Source organism: Phalacrocorax aristotelis, chromosome W (genome assembly GCF_949628215.1).
Source record: "Phalacrocorax aristotelis chromosome W, bGulAri2.1, whole genome shotgun sequence".
Classification (NCBI taxonomy): Eukaryota; Metazoa; Chordata; class Aves; order Suliformes; family Phalacrocoracidae; genus Phalacrocorax; species Phalacrocorax aristotelis.
The window spans coordinates 4,601,343-4,617,235 of record NC_134310.1 but is presented as its reverse complement, the minus strand read 5'-3'; the positions used below and the strand labels follow the sequence as shown (position 1 = coordinate 4,617,235).

The following is a 15,893-nucleotide window of genomic DNA, read 5'->3' as shown; positions in this document are numbered from 1 at the left end:
TGCCTCAGTACCAACCACTTCTGAAGCAGCTCGGACCCCTTCATATGCTGCCAATATCTTTTTCAGTTGGAGTATAGTGGGCTTCGGACCCTCTGTATCCCCGACTCCAGAACCCTAGGGGTCGACCTCGGGTCTCCCCATGTGCTTTCTGCCAGAGGCTCCAGGTAGGGCCATTCTCCCCAGCTGCAGTGTAGAGCACATTTTTTACATCTTGTCCTGCCCGGACTGGCCCAAGAGCTACTGCATGAACTATTTCCTGTTTAATTTGTTCAAAGGCTTGTCGTTGCTCAGGGCCCCATTTGAAATCATTCTTCTTCTGGGTCACTTGATAGAGAGGGCTTACGATCAGACTGTAATTTGGAATATGCATTCTCCAAAAACCCACAATGCCCAAGAAAGCTTGTGTTTCCTTTTTGCTAGTTGGTGGAGACATGGCTGCTATTTTGTTGATCACATCCATTGGGATCTGATGACGACCATCTTGCCATTTGATTCCTAAGAACTGGATTTCTCGTGCGGGTCCCTTCACCTTACTTTATTTTATGGCAAAACCAGCTTTCAGAAGGATTTGGACTATTTTCTCTCCTTTCTGAAAAACTTCTTCCGCTGTGTTGCCCCACACAATGATGTCATCAATGTATTGAAGGTGTTCTGGAGCTTCTCCCTGTTCCAGTACAGGCTGAATCAGTCCATGGCAAATGGTAGGACTGTGTTTCCACCCCTGGGGCAGTCGATTCCAGGTGTACTGGACACCCCTCCAAGTGAAAGCAAACTGTGGCCTGCACTCTGCTGCCAGAGGGATTGAAAAGAATGCATTAGTAATATCAATTGTGGCATACCACTTGGCTGCCTTGGACTCCAGTTCGTATTGAAGTTCTTGCATGTCTGGCACAGCAGCACTCAATGGTGGAGTGTCTTCATTCAGGCCACGATAGTCTACTGTTAGCCTCCACTCTCCATTAGACTTCCGCACTGGCCATATGGGACTGTTAAAGGGGGAGGGGGTCTTACTGATGACTCCTTGGCTCCTCAGTTGGTGAATGAGCTCATGGATGGGGATCAGAGAGTCTCGGTTGGTGCGATATTGCCACCAGTGCACTGTTGTGGTGGCAATTGGCACCTGTTGTTCTTTGACCTTCAGCAACCCCACAACAGAAGAGTCCTTTGAGAGACCGGGCAAGGTAGACAGCTGTTCAGTTTCCTCCATCTCCAAGGCAGCTGCACCAAAATCCCACCTGTACCCTTTTGGGACCTTGAAATACCCTCTCCTGAGGTAGTCTATGCCAAGGATGCACGGAGCCTCTGGGCCAGTCACAATGGGGTGCTTCTGCCACTCATTCCCGGTGAGGCTCACTTCGGCCTCCAATACAGTTAGCTCTTGGAATCCCCCTGTCACTCCAGCAATGCTGATGGGTTCTGCCCCTATATAGTTTGATGGCATTAAGGTGCACTGTGCGCCGGTGTCCACTAAAGCTTTATACTCCTGTGGGTCAGACGTGCCAGGCTGTCGGATCCACACAGTCCAGTAAGCCCAGTTATCCCTCTCCTCCACCTGGCTGGAGGCAGGGCCCCTCTAGTCCTGATCATGGCACTCACAACTCACTTCCTGTAAATGTGACCCAGAAGTCCCTCTATTACACTTAGAAATAAAATCAGCGCTTCTACTCCTCTGTCTGGGGACTTGCTCGCTGGAAACTGGAGCAGCAGCTTTCCTGTAGGAGCCTCCCTGAGTGACTGTTCTTCCTTGCAATTCATGTACTCATGCCTGTAGGGTCGAAGTAGGCTTGCCATCCCACCTCATCATGTCCTCTCTGTGGTCACGCAAGTAGAACCATAGGGTGGCCCGTGGTGTGTATCCCCTCCTTTGAGCCAAAGGACGCTTATTCCTAACAGCTGAGGCACTACTCTGTCGAGGTGGGGAGTAGGACAGATCTTCTTTGAGTTGCTGGACCTCTTGGGATAGTTTCTCCACAGCAGAGACGAGCAAGGAAGAGATATTTGTGTCGTAATCCCGGAGTCTATCAATCGCCTCTGCCACCGTTGGTGCCTTGTCACTTCTCTGGGACATCACTGCCAATGAGTTTGCATGCGAAGATGGTGCGCTCCGTACAAACTTCCGCCACATGGGTCATGTGCACTCGGCTTCATCTGGATCTTTGGATGACCATTGATTGTCCAGGTCACCATAAATCACCTCAAACACAGCTAATTCCCTTAGATACTGGATGCCTTTCTCCATAGTTGTCCATTTTCCTGGGCCATATGTAACATCTTCTTTAAAGGGATACCTTTCCTTCACTCCGGACAGGAGTTGCCTCCAGAGGCTGAGGGCTTGTGGTTTTTTCCCAATTGCTTTGTCAATGCCCCCTTCCCCAGAAAGGGATCCCAATTGTTTGGCTTCTTTTCCCTCTAGTTCCAGGCTACTGGCCCCATTATCCCAGCATCGGAGCAGCCAGGTGGCAACGTGCTCACCTGAAGGACAGCTATAATCTTTTCGCATATCTCGCAACTCGCTTAAGGACAGGGACCTGGTGGTCTCTATTTCATTTATTACTTCTCCGTCCTCTCCCCACGATGGCCCTGGTTCCTCATCATCCCGTTCTCAACGAGTTGATGTCCGCTTTCAATATTTCTTCTTGTGTATTGGGCAACTGATACTGGTACGGGTTTATTTTCTGAGCTAGCTCCGGTACTTGTTGTGGGGGTTTCAGTGGCTGCAGTACCCGTTGTCAGGGCTGGATTGTCTACAGTGCCAGTCACTTTGCATTTCAATCCAGAGACATTATCTTCCCCCTGGGGGCACTGAATACTGTTGAGCAGGGCTCGGTATGCATGGGCCAGACCCCAGCATGTTGCAGTTATCTGTGTCTCTCTGGAGTTCCCAGCATAACAACATACTTTCTCCAAATATTCTACTAGTTTTTTAGGATTCTGCACTTGTTCAGGGGTGAAACTCCAAAACACTGGGGGTGCCCACTGCCCTAGCTATTTGCCCATGCTATCCCACATGCCCTGCCACTCGTAACTATCAAGCCTCGGGGCAGATTTCTGGGTGATATTCTTAAGTTGCTTAGTCAAAACCAAAACAACATGCCCAAAAACTAACAATAAGTGCACCTTAACCACCCAAGGATGTTCAATGTGAGAAACTGAACTAAGGTATTGTTTATTAAGACTTATGTTAAAGCTCAATGTAAAGCATGCGAAGAATACCTCCCAGGCGTGTTTATGCAAGATAACCATCAGATGTCCAAACTTATCGACAGAGATAAGACAAGCAACCCCATATATCACCAGGAAGCAGGAAACGACCCCCTAACAACAACTGAAGCATGCGAAGAATACCTCCCAGGCGTGTTTATGCAAGATAACCATCAGATGTCCAAACTTATCGACAGAGATAAGACAAGCAACCCCATATATCACCAGGAAGCAGGAAACGACCCCCTAACAACAACTGAAGCATGCGAAAAGTACCTCCACTATCTCATTGAACATGGAAGTAAAGATGTATAAAGAGAGACTGTTTGAACTGCTCAGTACGGCAGTTGGCGGAGCGCAGACTCCCCTGCCGTCCAGCGCTGTATTTGCTCATATTCTACTTGCTACAATTAATAAAATTCTAATTGGATTATGATCCATTGTGGTCTCAATTTATGACAATTTGGTGCCGTGACTCGGATAAGGAACGGTGAGCTTCTGTCCTCCGGGGAGGCGCCCCGCGGCAATCCGCGGCCCCGCGACCGACAGCTTACCTCAACCTTACCGACGAACCTAAATTCTAGAATGATGAGCAAAGGAGAAACCGGTAAAATCCCATAAAAATTCTGTGCACGGGAGTCCGGACGAAGACGCAGGGCGCGTAAGTATATGGCGAATTTGTTCGCGGGTTTACCGTTCAGGCGGGATTGGGTTTCCTGGAATATAACGAGTGAGAGGTTCGCTATATTGAACCAGGCGAGTGCGGACCCTTAAGTACTGCGTTTCCCATCTCCCGCGAGGGACTGGGCCAGGAACAAGGGGAACGAGTGAGTGCGCGCTTGTGGATATTCCAGAAGATGGGGGCGAAGGGCAGCAAGCCTTCGACTCCCATGGGAAAGGTACCCACTGTACCTAAGAATACCCCTCTGGCATATATCCTAGACAATTGGAGATATTTCCCTGGAACCCTAGGGAAAGATAAACAAAAAATGATAAAATATTGTACTAGGATATGGGGAGGGAAGAAGATTTCTAAAGATGACGTTTGGCCAGTCTATGGGTCAGAAGAGGATTGGGTCAGACAACAATTAAACCTCTGGGTTAACAATAAAAAACCCCTTAACCCAGAAGAGAGTCAGTATGCGGAAGTGTGGCTAGAAAGACCGAGAGCTAGACTTTATCCACTGAATAAAGTAAAAACTGAACAAAAGAAAAAGAAGGAAGAGTTAGACGAAACCCTTCTAAGCCCCCCTCCCTATATTTCTCCTCCTGCTCCCGCAGCCCCTTCAGAGGTCCCCAGAGCACCCACTCCCCCACCAGAATCGGAACAAGGGTCTCCCCCTCCTCCTAGACGCGTAACTAGGAGTCAAAAAGGGGCAGCTCAGATGTATCCTTTAAGGGAAATGCCCATGGGGGGACCCCAACCTGTGATTGGATATATTTTTGTGCCCCTAAGTTCGGCTGACCTACGAGATTTTAAAAGAACCGAGATGGGAAACCTAATTGAAGACCCACTCGGAGTGGCAGAAAGATTAGATCAATTTTTGGGACCAAATCTTTATACTTGGGATGAGATGCAATCTATCCTTGGTCAATTATTTACTACCGAGGAAAGAGATATGATCAGGCGAGCAGGAATGAGACTGTGGGATGCTCAGCATGCCCAGGGACCCCAAGCAGATATTAAATGGCCACTTCAAAGACCTAATTGGGATAATCAGGATCCGGTGCATAGAACTCATATGCAGGACCTGAGAACTATAGTAATTCAAGGGATTAGAGAAGCAGTACCCCGTGGCCAGAATATCAATAAAGCATTTAATGAAATACAAAAGAAAGATGAGAGCCCTACTGAGTGGCTGGAACGACTGAGGAAAGCCCTTCAGCTGTATTCTGGGGTAAATCCAGACAACCCTTTAGGGCAAGCGCTCCTCAAAACTCAGTTTGTGGCAAAATCATGGGAAGATATCAGAAAGAAGATTGAAAAGTTAGAGGACTGGCAGAATAGAGGGTTGGATGAATTATTGAGGGAAGCTCAGAAAGTCTACGTAAGGCGGGAAGAAGAGAGCAGCAAGCGACAAGTAAAAATGATGGTAGCAGCAGTCAGAGAGGATCGCAAAGGGCGGACTGGTGAACACAGATCTGCTGGAACGAAACAAGGGAACGTGGTAGTAAAGAAGGAACAGAGATGTTGTTTTTACTGTGGAAAGAAGGGACATATAAAGACGAATTGCAGAGAAAGGATCAGGGATGAGGAAATATTAAAAACGGAATAGGAGAGTCAGGGGCTCTATATCTTAGGGGACCGGAGTCATCATGAGCCCTTGATAAAATTAAAAATAGGTCCCCATAAACAAGAGTTCACCTTTTTAGTAGACACTGGGGCTGAGAAATCGACTATTAGGCAAATACCTGAGGGATGTAAAGTTTCCCCTGAAAAGGTACAAGTAATTGGGGCAAAAGGAGAACCCTTTAAAGTAAGCAAAATCAAAAATGTGGTATTCGAAACTGAAAATAAATTTGGAATGGGTGAACTCTTGCTCGTCCCTGAAGCAGAATTTAATCTGTTAGGACGAGATTTAATTGTTGAATTGCAATTAGAAATTAAAGTAAAAAATCAAGAGCTAACGGTGTCTGCTTATCCTTTGACCGTAGATGATCAAAAACAAATTAACCCCGATGTCTGGTACTCTCCGGATACAATAAGTAAACTGGAAATCCCACCGATTAAAATTCAAATTTCCGAACCCCACATACCTGTGAGGATAAGGCAATATCCCATATCCCTAGAAGGACGGAGAGGATTGAAACCAGAAATTGATCGATTATTAGCACAAGGAATCTTAGAGCCTTGTATGTCACCCTTTAACACTCCCATTTTGCCTGTAAGGAAGCCAAATGGGAAATATCGGCTCGTACATGATTTAAGGGAAATAAACAAAAGAACTATCACCCGGTTCCCTGTAGTAGCAAATCCATACACACTGCTAAGCAAGCTAGGACCCCATAACTCCTGGTATAGTGTGGTTGATTTAAAGGATGCCTTTTGGGCCTGTCCACTGGCAGAAGAATGCCGTGATTATTTTGCCTTTGAATGGGAAGACATAGAGACAGGCCGCAGACAGCAATTGAGATGGACCGTGCTCCCCCAAGGGTTCACTGAGTCCCCTAACCTGTTTGGACAGGCCCTGGAAGAGATCTTAAAAGAATACCAGGTACAAACGGGAAATGTGCTGTTACAGTATGTAGATGATCTACTCATAGCAGGGAATAATAAGAAGGATGTAAGAAAAGAAACCATTCGACTTCTAAACTTTCTTGCACAACAGGGACTACGGGTATCACAAGAAAAGTTACAATTTGTGGAGGAAAAAGTGAAATATTTGGGGCATTATTTGTTTAACGGCAAGAAGATATTGGATCCGGAGCGCATTAAGGGAATTCAGGAATTACCTATGCCTGTCACTAAGAGGCAAATTCGACAAGCATTAGGGCTATTTGGGTATTGTAGACAATGGATAGAGAATTACAGCTTTAAAGTTAAATTCTTGTATGAACAACTGTCTAAAGACAAAGTACCCAAGTGGACCCCTCAGGATCAAGATCAGTTTATCAGCCTCAAAAGGGAGTTAAGTCAAGCACCGGTTTTAAGCCTCCCAGATCTAAAGCGGCCATTCCATTTATTCGTTAACATACATGAAGGAACAGCATTCGGAGTATTAACTCAGGAATGGGCGGGACAAAAGAAACCAGTAGCATACTTATCAAAGCTGTTGGATCCTGTGAGCAGGGGTTGGCCAAGTTGTTTACAAATCGTTGTTGCTGCTGCCTTATTACTTGAAGAAACGAATCGTATTACCTTCAATGGGGAAGTTGTCCTATATGCGCCTCATAACATAAGGGGGGTGCTTCAACAAAAAGTAGAAAAATGGCTTACAGATAGCCGACTACTAAAGTATGAGGGAATACTCATAGAATCTCCAAAACTGTCCCTAAGGACTGTCGGAGCGGTTAACCCTGCAGAATTTTTATACCCAGGGTAAAGTACTGAGTTAATACACGATTGTCTTCAAACGATTGAACAACAAACACGAATTCGACCAGATCTAGAAGAAGAGGAATTACAACATGGAGAAATAATTTTTATAGATGGGTCATCTCGAATAGTGGAAGGTAAACGATTGTCAGGGTATGCCATCATTAAGTTGGATAAAGGAGAATTTAGGACAATAGAATCGGGCCCCCTGAGTGCCAGCTGGTCGGCTCAAGCCTGTGAGCTGTACGCATTGTGGAAAGCCTTAGTGTCACTGAAGGGAAAGGATGGAACTATATATACAGACTCACGCTATGCGTTCGGAGTAGTACATACCTTTGGGAAAATATGGGAGGAGAGAGGATTTGTTAACTCACAGGGAAAAGAACTGATACACCCAGAATTAATTCGGCGAGTTCTGGGGGCATTGAAAATACCAAATAAAATAGCAGTTGTACATATAAAGGGACACCAGCGAGGCACGAGTTATCAAGTTAGAGGAAATAATGCAGCTGATACAGAAGCAAAACGAGTAGCAGGCAATTATAGTACGATTTTGACTATGCAGCAAGTACCTGTTAGTAATAATTTGAGTTTTGAGTCTGCAGAAAAGGAAAAACTAGAACAAATGGGAGCTAAGGAACAAGATGGTAAGTACATATTGCCAGATGGGAGAGAAGTCTTGCCGAAGGGCATAGCACTCGAAATCTTTTCAAAAATACACAGTAAAACACACTGGGGAACCCAGGCGTTAGTTGATCATTTCAATCAACAGTTTGCCTGTATAAGCGTATATAACATAGCAAAGGCAGTCACTGCAGCCTGCGAGACCTGTCAAAAGGTTAATCGAAACAACATGAGACGAAAACCTCTTGGAGGACGTTCCCCAGCATACAGACCTTTCTCACACATACAAGTGGATTTTACTGAACTACCCAGGGTAGGGCGTTACAAATATTTATTAGTGATGGTGGATCATTTAACACATTATGTTGAGGCTTTTCCTACCTCTAAAGCAACTGCTAACCAAGTTACTAAGGTATTACTTGAACATATTATATCTCGATATGGAGTACCCGATGTAATCGATTCAGACAGAGGAACACACTTTGTGTCAAAAATTGTTAGAAATCTAACAGGAAGTTTAGGTATTAAGTGGGAATATCATACGCCATGGCATCCACAAAGTTCGGGAAAAGTTGAAAGGATGAACGGAGAAATCAAAACTATTTTGACTAAATTAATGATAGAAACCAAATTATCATGGGTTAAGTGCCTACCCATGGCACTATTAATTCTCAGAACCAGGCCCCGAGCAGATGTAGGGATATCAGCGTTTGAACTGGTGTATGGAATGCCCTATAGAATCGAAAGTCCACAAACAAATGTTTTAATTCGAGATCATGTGATTAATGAATATGTTTCACAATTAGCAGAACATCGTAACAAGCTTTGGGAACATGGACTAATTGTGCAATGACCCCCATTGGACTTAAAAATTCACAATTTTAAACCTGGGGACTGGATATTGGTTAAAACGTGGAAAGAAGAAACCCTAAAACCCAATTGGGAGGGACCTTATCTTGTTTTGCTTACAACAGAAACAGCTGTCCGGACTGCTGAGCGTGGATGGACTCATGCCAGTCGCATTAAAGGCCCAGTGACGAGACCCCACTGGAAAGTAATCAGTACTCCAGGTGACACCAAGATAACTCTGAAAAGATAACGTAATGATAAGAACTTTAGTTGATTATTTTGCCGCATTACCTTTTGGTATAAAGTGTATATTGCTGTTTATATTTGCTATAATTATCTTTTTTAATCTATTATATATGGAAGCGTACGAAGTGTGTTGAAGGAAATTGCTAAACTTATGTAGTAACACAATATTGAATATAGAGGAAAAGCTAATAAGCATTTTAGATACACAAATTAGATGCAATCATTTGAACTGCGATTGTTATCCATTTGCTCGTTGCAAGTGTAAGGTATGCCAGGATAAATGGTGGACACACTGTGAATATGGATACCCTCCGATAGGAGTTTGCACACAGTGTTGGAAAATCCAAAGAACTCTCACTGAGTGGAAATTAAAAAAAAAAAAAAAATTAGAGTCGGAACAAGAAATTATTCGAGGATCCCATGAATGGTGGAAAGTTTTGCCAAAGGAATAAACCCTTAGTATTATTGTTACCATTCCAACGAATCAATCCCCTTTGTGGTTGAAATTTTGGCTACAAAGTGCAGAAGGGAAGTACTAGCTGTGTCTTGCTTAGTCTCATTAGTTAAAGCTGCAAAGTGGGAGGCCTATATAAACAGGCAGAAAGCCTGAAACAGCTGTTCTCCTGAAGATTTCCCTTGCTGCCAAGAAGATGGTACACCCCGTGGCTCGAAGCAACCGAGTCGACGGGCGAGGCAGAGGAGGAACAAACTGTGGAGAAAAGAACCAGAACAATGAGGCGCAAGAGCAGCTATGGTCGAACTTCCCCAAGACTGGTAAAAGTGTACTTAAATTGGAAAAATTGACAGACACCCTTTTTCCTGGTATATCGTTAGTTTTATTATCGATAATAGCCCAAACAAATGGAAAAGGAAACCCTCATGAACCCATGAATTGGACAATAATAAACATACAATATCCAAATAAGCCAATCCAAGCACAAATTATGGAGGGGGGAACAGTTAGTTTCAATATAAGTTTGCGTTACTTAATCGATGGAGAAATGGATAAGAATTGCAAGCCAATTTATATATGCCCGGCATCGAACCCTGGTAAATCATACTGTAATCGTCCAGACCATTATTATTGTGCATACTGGGGATGCGAAACATGGGCCTCTGAATGGTCTGCATCTGGAGATCAAAATCTAGAAATCAAATGGTCACCACAAATATGTCAAAAGAGAAATTGGAGCTACACAGATAGTTACTATAATGGTACATGTAATCATAAAGATATTGGATGTACAGGCATTAATATAACCATAAAAGATCCTAGTCAGGACTTCTGGCTTGTAGGAAAATTTTGGGGAATTAGATATTGCGAACAAGGTGTAGATAGAGGGGGTATTTTTCAAATTATGAAGAAACCGATGCCCCACGATCCTTTGCCAATAGGACCAAATCTGGTCCTGAATCCGCTCACTTCCTCTGAAGAAAAGATGGCCCCCGTAATTGTCATAACCCCTTCCTCAGGCTCTCCTTCGAAAACAACTAATGATGCTGTGACTGAATTCTCTTTATCCAGAGATCTAGAGTTGTCAGAACCCAAGGACCCCTTATGGAATCTAATGCAAGCCTCTTATCGTGCCCTTAATGAAAGCAAACCAAATTTAACTGAAGAATGCTGGTTATGTTATAATATTAGACCACCATATTTTGAGGCAGTTGGAAAACCAGGTATGATTCGATGGTCTAATGGTTTAAACCCACAAGAATGTCAATGGGATGACCAGAAGAATCATACGCAAGGAATTACTATTCAATTAGTAACGGGTCAGGGAAAATGTATAGGCACAGTGCCCGAAAAGTATCAGCCTTTGTGCAGCCGAACAGTCACTAACACCAATATAGAGAAACACAAAAATAAAAAGGACAAATGGGCTATCCCGACACCAGGAGCTAAATGGGTTTGTTCAGACATCGGAATAACGCCTTGCCTATCCTTGAACGTGTTTAATGAATCTCAGTTTTGCATACAGGTGATTATTGTTCCTCACCTAATCTATCACACCTCTGAGGAGGTGCTACGCCACTTTGAAGGAAACCTGAATAGACAAAAACGAGAGCCAATTACGGCAGTAACCCTAGCTACACTGCTGATAGCGGGTGGAGTTGGAGCAAGTACAGGCATAGCCTCCCTGGTAAAAGGTCAGGAGTTGCAAAATTTGCAGATGGCTGTAGATGAGGATTTAGCAAAAATAGAGCAATCTATTCAAAATTTAGCCACTTCAGTAAAATCTTTATCAGAAGTGGTGCTGCAAAATAGGAGAGGATTAGACCTATTGTTCTTAAAGGAAGGAGGGTTATGCGTAGCTCTCAATGAAGAATGTTGTTCGTTTGCTGACCATACGGGAGTAGTCCAAGACACCATGTCTGAACTCCGGAAAAGGTTAGAACAACGTAAAAAAGATCGTGAAGCGGGCAAGTTATGGTATGAAAGCTGGTTTAATGTTTCACCTTGGCTAACCACTTTGGTGTCTGCTTTAGCAGGACCGCTTATTATGTTGATTCTGGGACTTATATTTGGACCTTGTATATTACGCTGTATTTTACATTTTATTAAAGAACGGTTTGACCCAGCTAAATTGCTTATTTTGACTACAAGGTCTGAAGCAAAATATAAGAGTGTATCTATTAATGAAGATGACGATTGTTGTGAATGCATTATGCCACATAAGAACTATGATTGTAATTGTGAGATATTACCTTGTGAGTGTTATGATAAATGTCGGAATTGTGGAAGAAGATTTGCCTGCAGTGCCGAAAATGAAAGTAGTGTCTAATAAACAATAATAGGATAAAAAGAAAAAGGGGGGATTGTGAGAAACTGAACTAAGGTATTGTTTATTAAGACTTATGTTAAAGCTCAATGTAAAGCATGCGAAGAATACCTCCCAGGCGTGTTTATGCAAGATAACCATCAGATGTCCAAACTTATCGACAGAGATAAGACAAGCAACCCCATATATCACCAGGAAGCAGGAAACGACCCCCTAACAACAACTGAAGCATGCGAAAAGTACCTCCACTATCTCATTGAACATGGAAGTAAAGATGTATAAAGAGAGACTGTTTGAACTGCTCAGTACGGCAGTTGGCGGAGCGCAGACTCCCCTGCCGTCCAGCGCTGTATTTGCTCATATTCTACTTGCTACAATTAATAAAATTCTAATTGGATTATGATCCATTGTGGTCTCAATTTATGACATTCAAGATACAAAAAGGTTGTTGTAACAAAGGCACAGACATCATAGAACAAAGTTGCAAAGATACCATTCTGTATTTCCTCCATATAAAATCTCTCAGAGGAGGAGGTATAATTGCTAATTGCCTCAACAAGGTGGTATCCGAAGTACAGTAACGGTTTCAGCAAAAACCCAAATACTAGATAAAGCTGAAAACGAGTGTTTGTGTAACAAATCTCATAGGCAAAACGTTACTAATCACAGCAGACTAAACAAACCAACACCGATTTTTAACACCAACTGCAAAAAGGACAACATGGTGCTGTGACCAGCAGCTGTTGTTATCTCCAAGCCTTGAGCCCCATGTTGGGCGCCAAAAAGACTGTCGTGGTTTAGCCGGCAGCTCAGCCCCACACAGTCGCTCGCTCACTCCCCCACCGGTAGATGGGGGAGAGAATCAGAAGGGTAACGCTTGTGGGTTGGGATAAGAACAGTTTAATAATTAAAATTAAAAGAAACAACAATAGAAATGCAATGTAAAGGAGAACAACGAGAAGCGCAAAGCCCCGGGGGAGGGGGGAAGGGAGGGGAGAGGGGGAACGAACCGCTGAAACAAACTGCACGCGCCGCAGCCGCTCACCGCCCGCCAACCCAGCGCCACGCGACCTCCGTGCTGCAAACTGCCCCCCTCAATATACTGGTCATGGTGTCACATTGGCCAGTCGGGGTCAGCCGCCCCCACCATGGCCCTGCCCCTCCCAGCCCCCCCCCGCCACGCGGCAGAGCGCGGGAAGCTGGAAAGGTAGCCGACCCCCACAGTGAGGAGAATTAACCCCTTCTCAGCCAAAACCAGCACAACCATTCATGTGAATATATTTTGTACAGTCATATCTAAAATTAGGATTATTGAGCTGAATGTGCTAACGATAGAACTCCTTTGGTCTTCTTGGGTTATGGCATGGATGAATTAAAGCTTTTAGTGCAGAATACACAAAAAGCACAGTTACGATTGATTTTTTTGTTTGTGGTTTTTGTTGTTGTGTTATTTTTAACAAGGGTGGGTTTGTTTTGTTTTATATGTACGTGGGATGCTATACTATTGCTTTAACAGAGCTGCCCACACCTAATTTTCTTGCTAACACAGAAGTGCGAAGAGAAAAGCAGAAGCGTTTAATGGATGTTCATGTCTTAATTTTACTTACAGCTTCATAGTTGTATACCTTAGGTATATACAGAGGTGTATATACATTAATTGTGTATATATGTTAAAGGTGTATACACATTAATTGCTTTTTTATTTTACAAACAATATAAATGCACAGAGACAGTTTATTTTGGCTTTTCTCACCACTGAAGTATTATACAACCTAAATTAGTCCTTCCTGAAGACTTGTGCATGATCACGAAGACATCTCTTGTAACAGTGGGTACCAGAGGTAGGTTTTGCCCTACAATGGTTTCTCTCGCCCTCAACTGGAGTGCTTCAAGCTGCGTAACTGGGGAGTCGGATTTTAAAATAAACTGCCTTGGAGTGTTTGATGTGTCAGAGATGTGTGGAATACACAACCTGAAGCTGAGCATGAAATAATTAACCAGATATAACTGTATTTGAAAACTTTCTAGTGCGAACACCCACTGTAACCTGGCTGTTACACAGAAAGGACCTCTGGAAGGCAGTGCTTCGTGCCCTGCCAGTACTGAACAGTGAACGTAATGCTTTTTTTGTCACAGTTCTTGGGTGACATTGTGAAACTGCAACGCAGAAGGCGATGATAAATCTCCACGCGTGGAGAGCAGCCGCGCTGAGTGGGGTGGCAGCTCCGGGGGGCGCTGGCGTGGGCTCCGGCTGCCCTCTGCCGCTCCCCGGCCGTCACTGCACCCGCAGCGCTGGGAGGGACGTGGGTCTCATGTTCTTATTAAAAGCCTCAGTTAAAGCAGTGTTTAATCAATGGGCTTTTATTTTAATGCTCTGTCCGGTCCAGATTTAAAAAAAATATTTATGGCTTCCATAAAGTCAAGAATAAGGCTCAGATCACTGGGAGAACAGAGGGTGGGTCCTTTTCTGTTCCATCCTCTGCGATGGATGTTGGTTTCTTTAGACATAACCCAGCTTGACAGGTGGCTGGAGCAGTGGGACGTTGTGCGACCATCAGTAATTTCTGTTAAGAAAGGAGTTAGTCAGTGTCTGGAGCAGCTACTAGGAAGTATCACAACCTGTTTGTGCCAAGCGCCAGGAAGTAACGAATTGTCGTATTTAAGAAGAAAATCCTGATCTTTAAAGATTCACAAGGAGTGTTTAAAAGAAGAAAAAAATCTACCATGTGGTAATGTTGGTAGATCTTTCAGAGGTATGAGATCATGTTCCTCTGGGTCCTACTGTAATTAAGAAAAGCACCAGTAGGTTTCATTTCTATTTTAGGTTGTATATGGAAAGTAGGTGCTTTGTACAACTACTGTATTCATTATACAAAGAAGGAATATCCACATTTTTGTGTGCAGAGACCTTGGTCACTGCATGCCTGTCACTCCATAGTCAAAAAATGGAAATAGGAAATAGCAGTGCTGCTTTGGGGTTTCTGTTTTGGTCCTCTGCTTAAAGTGGTCCAGCTAGATTGATTGACCTTGACAAGAATGTTAGAGGCAAACATCAGTTCAACAGAATGGCTCTTGGAGTTCTTGAGCTGCATCTTGTGCTAAAGTGCCTGTCCACTGACACCTAGGTAATAACAGGTAAAAGAGCATTTCTGGCACTTTGTGTCTACTGTGTCTTGCAGACTCCAAGGCAAATCTCATTACCTTGCTCCCCCAAAACTAGAGAGCTGTTTATATTTTTTCTCATTAGTTTCTTCTTCTGTGCCTTTGCAGTTGGAATGACACTGCAGGTCTGTTTCTATATGTTCTGTTTTCTTCATTTGATTTTTTGGTGGAGCTCCTCTCCAGGTTTAGCGGTACAAACTGGGAATATGTCCTTTTGATGCCAAAGGTAGCATACACGTCCCTGACTGCGTACAGAAAAGGGAGCTGACAAATACCATTTTCACAAGAATTTTATTTGCCACTGTCTGCTTTTTTAAGGTAGGTGAGCAAAACATTTAACTTGACAATGCATCTGGGTATGCCTTGGGTTAATAGGATGGAGCTGTGCCTCTTTCTTCAGTAAATAGAAATGTTAAAGGAATGCCTTGTAGAATTAATGGTTATTAAAAACAGAAGTAAAAGCTTCCTTTCCTTTAGAATCTGCAGAAATTCTGATCAAAAATGGATGCATATGTACCAGAGAGCCACAAGCCAGCCTCTGCTATTGCCTGTCTGCAAAATCCTTTTTTTCTATTGTAATAGTGTGCTCTAGTACCTAAAAATACATAGGGGAGAGACCGCATACTCCAGCCGTGACTCTCTGTTGCCTTGCATCCTGTGCAGACCAGTGTGCTGCCATCAGCATGTGTCACTACCCACCTGGGAGGGAAGAGACTCTGAACTCAGCCCACACAGCTATAAATACTTGCATAGGGCAATAGCGGAGACTCACCCTCTAGGGCAAGCTGGTGGCACTTCCAGTCCTCCTCCAGCTGTTAAAGGTTTAGCGCATGCTTTTTCTTCTTAATCCCATGCATCGTTCTATCCAGAAGCACCATGTGTGCAGAGACTGTAGTTTTCCAGTGGCAGTTCAGCTGCACGTCTGTCTCCTTTCCTGCATGAATATGCTTTGCATTTGGAAGGGCTGTCTTGGCTGGACAGTGCTCTGACTGAGG

At 43.9% G+C, this 15,893-nt stretch overlaps 1 long non-coding RNA gene across 1 annotated transcript; it reads left to right on the top strand.

Annotated features, from left to right (window-relative positions):
* The first annotated feature begins 3,143 nt into the window (after window positions 1–3,143).
* On the top strand, window positions 3,144–9,031 carry LOC142049478 (uncharacterized). Its single transcript, XR_012657734.1, has 2 exons — window positions 3,144–3,862; window positions 8,836–9,031. It is a non-coding gene; the product is annotated as an uncharacterized LOC142049478 (long non-coding RNA).
* The last annotated feature ends 6,862 nt before the right edge of the window (window positions 9,032–15,893 follow it).